We start from the raw sequence: 4,053 nt of genomic DNA on the forward strand, positions 1-4,053 counted from the left end.
TTTTGATTACTGTTTCTGTCTCTTCAGGTGTTATGGGATTTTTTAGATGTTTTACCTGGTCCTGGTTTAACTTTGGTAATTTGTATCTGGCTAGGAATTTATCCATTTCCTCCAGATTTTCCAGCTTTGTTGAGTATAGGCTTTTGTAGTAGGATCTGTTGATTTCTTGAATTTCCTTAGTTTCAGTTATTATGTCTCCACTTTTCTTTCTGATTTTGTTAATTTGGATACTCTCTCTTTGCCCTCTAGTTAGTCTGGCTAAGGGTTTATCAATCTTGTTAATTTTCTCAATGAACCAGCTCTTGGTTTTGTTGATTCTTAAATGGTTTTTTTTCCTTCTATTTAGTCTATTTCTGCCCTAAGTTTGACTATTTCTTTCCCTACAGTTTATAACTGTTCAAGTTTAGTTTCTTTTGTAAAAAGTGCTACAATAACAAACCACATTTAAAAAGAGTTATTACTAGATTAATAGTAAGACAATTTTATGCGAATATGGCATAGCACAGCACATAGCTAACAACTTTATGCCTTGGCTGGACATTAGAAGTTGAAGGTCGAAGCTTTCAGAGGCTGTTTCTGTTACCACATTTTGATCTTCCTCTCCCTCCACTGAGAAGTACTTCTCAATTTAGTTTAATTAGGCCTTGTATACAGACTCGTTTTCATGGCTCTATAGTGTTTCAATTTGATACAAGCCTCCACACTCTCCAATCATTATACTGAGTTTTTCTGTCTCACCTTGTTTCTCAGCAACCTGAAAGATATTTGAAATGGCATCAAGAATAACCTGAATAATTTTGGTATCTTTTGCACTCAAGAGGTTCATCAAAGGTTCTATTATCCCACAATGAACAAGATACACAATCTGTTCAACAGTCCCACCACTGGTATAGTTGGTCATAGCCCACGCAGCCTCCTTCTGTGTCTTAAAGTCTGCCTTAGAGATGACACCAACAAGAAATGGGACTAGGCCATGATTCACAACTTGCTGTATCTGGTACTGGCGTCTGGCTGTAATGGTCAACATTGTCCAAGTGGCTTCCTTCCGAATATTAGTTTTAGGGTTTGTTAGCAGACTGGGAAAGACTGCGAGTGTTCCTGCATTTATCACTTTCTGAGTCTGTTCATCTGTTCCAGTGAAAATATTCCCTATGGCTCTTAGTGCCGGAGTCACAATGGGCAATTCAGTGGCTCCTAGATGCTTCACAAGTTGAGGAACAACTCCTTTCTTCATAAACTTCTCAATGCGTTCATTTGGCCCATCAGCCAGGTAGGAAAAAGCCCAGCAGGAATCTGCTAATATTTCTGGATAATTGTGGTGCATGAGTTGAACTAAAGTAGGAAGAATTTGCTCAACAGCATCTAAGGGAGGTGCAGGAGTTTTGTTTCGACAAAGGTTTGAAAGCGTCCAGGTAAGATTACGTAAGTAACCACATGCCAAGGATGAGAGATCAGGAACTGCAAGAAGTGCCAACAGTGGGTCAATTTCACCATGTTTGATAACTAAGTCTCTGAAAGCTGAAGAACCATCCTCTGCAATGTTTCCAAGAGCCCATACAGCTTGCTCGCTGATGTGAGCATGGGGAGATGTCAAAAGAGAAATGAATGCTGGGATAGCACCTCCATCCACCACAGTTTTGGTTTGTTCAGATGTTCAAGAAGCAATGTTGGTAAGCGCCCAAGGAGATTCAAACTGAATGTGACTACAATCAGTTTTGCCCAAGAAGGATACAAACTTTGGGATCAAACCAGCCTGAATGATGTCTATAGGAGGCTGTTTCTCTCTAGAAAGCAGTTTCTGAGCAGCTTGTAGCTTGGAGCTGGCTTTCCAAATTGTCACTGTTTATGCCTTTAACAATGTCCTCAACAGACCAATTTACAGTACCCTGATTGTTTCGGTTTTTCTGTAGTGGAGAAGTAGCATCATCAGGAAATGAGCTGACATTCCTCCTTTTCAGCATCTGGTCATCGTTTTTTGCTTTCCTAAGTTCCACATTAACTTCTATCCGGCGGCGCTGCATTTCTGTACTGTCTTTCCCCTTGTTCTTGAATCTGTTGAGCCGGGCAGCTGTTGAATTAACATTCTCGTTGGTGGACATGGTTTCAGGAACAATTAGGAAAACTCACAGCTGGCTCAGACTTCCACGAAAGTCAGTGCGGAAGGGTTCTCAAGCTGCGGGTCGGCGGCTGTCGGAACGTCCACTAACCCTCAGCCCTCAGACTTTGTCACACTATCTATTTCTAGAAAATCTTTCCTCTATTTCCATGATTCAGAAGTGATCTTGGCTTCATAAACGTTAGTCAGTGCTCACTAGACTGTGGGAATTGTGGCAACTATAGTACTCCCTGCACTCCACTGTAGTTAGTTGTTTCCCAAACCCTAACATCTAAATGAGAATAGTGAGCATGCGTGAAGGTCAATTTTGGAGGAATCATAGACCACAACATTTATAGGATATACATTATTGGTTTTTCTTTCAAGTTGGTTTCATTAATGGATTAAATTTTATTGTGAAAGTTGGTTAAAAAGCTAGAATCAAACTTCCTAGGATAAATCTATGTGAACTTTACTTTCCATTATTGTTTTAATCTTGAGGAAGAAAATATTACAATTTTTCAAATTCAATACCTAATTCTTAAAATCTCTATAAGTTTGTTTATTCTTTTGAAAAATTGAGATCACAGAATATCTGCCTCTTATTTGTTGTACCTATAATTAATAAACTGTATATCAAAAGCTCAACACAAGGAAAATAAGCAATCCATAACTGTTAGCATTTAAAACTGCAGTTGCCAAAGCATCTGTAGTATGACTTTGTGTTACTCATTGTGAAGTGCTTCCAAGTCCTCAGGAAGATATGCCAATAGCATCCAGGTTAGAGGATGCCCCACAGATGTCAAGTTATTAGGTCATTGTCTGGTACATCTGCATACCATATATTGGGTGCAAATTTTCTTTCCAAAATTTTAGCTCTTCTTATTCTCATACATTCCTTCTAAATGTTTCTAATATAAACATTTAACTTCATAAATCATAAGAACTTTTGATATATGAGTAGAACCTAAAGAAAGTCACAACATAATATTGCAAGATCAGAGAAAAGAACAAAACATTTAAAGAATTTTTTAGTTTTTAGAGATTTCATATGTAAAAATAATAAATGAATAAATAAATAAATAATGAGTGAATGAATTAAAGAAAGGAAGAAAAAAACTTTGCAGATTATTTCATCAAATTCAAATTCAAAATATTATATTTTTTCTGTGGTGTGAACCGAAGGCCACATAAAAGAAAAGTCTCCCCTTGCCTTTCCATGTAATGTTTTATATAACTTCAAGTGTATGTATTTATTTGTAAAATTAAGTTGATCAGGAGTGCAAATTTGTTTGCTTTTTTGACTTCCTACTTAAGTAATTTCTAAATAGCTATCAGTTGTATGACTTGGTGGCATTAGAACAATAATCATATACTAGTCTGGTTTCTACTTAAAATCCTATTTTAAGAAGAGGTTTTGTATTTGACCTTCATTGATTGTATCAAAGAGCTATTTTCTACGAAAGCTTAGTAGCTTTCAAATTATTAAAAATAAGTGCTATATAATAATTTTGTTTAGCAGATCAAACATAATTGAAATTTTAGTATTTTTTAAGATGGTAATTATGCAGCAGTAGTAATACTTGAGATTTCTTTATTAATTATGTATGGTTATGTGGCAGTGTGTTTGTCTTTGTGAATGTGTACACATGGTGAGGGCAGAAATTTCTAAGTATAAACTGGAAAGAATAAGCTCAAATGGTACTCGTTTTTATTTATATTTTATTAATCATTCAATTCATTTAAATCTCAAAAGGTATTACACTTCTCCTAAGTGAGGTAACCTAGACACAAATGATCATACATGGTATGTACTCACTTACAAGTAGACATTAGACCAAAAGCTTACAATGCTGATGATAGAAGTGTTTTGAACATTAACATCCTTGCCTCCAGAAACATACTTCTTCTGGCAAAGCCATACTTCCCAAACCTCCCCAAACAAGTATTTAATTATA

The 4,053-nt window shown here is 36.2% G+C and overlaps 1 pseudogene across 1 annotated transcript; it reads right to left on the minus strand.

Moving 5' to 3' along the window:
* Window positions 1–460: 460 nt before the first annotated feature.
* On the minus strand, window positions 461–2,099 carry LOC308429896 (importin subunit alpha-1-like; annotated as a pseudogene). Its single transcript has one exon. The product of its transcript is annotated as an importin subunit alpha-1-like (transcript).
* Window positions 2,100–4,053: the final 1,954 nt, after the last annotated feature.

The sequence above is a fragment of the Micromys minutus genome (genome assembly GCF_963924665.1).
Source record: "Micromys minutus genome assembly, chromosome: 14".
NCBI lineage: Eukaryota > Metazoa > Chordata > Mammalia > Rodentia > Muridae > Micromys > Micromys minutus.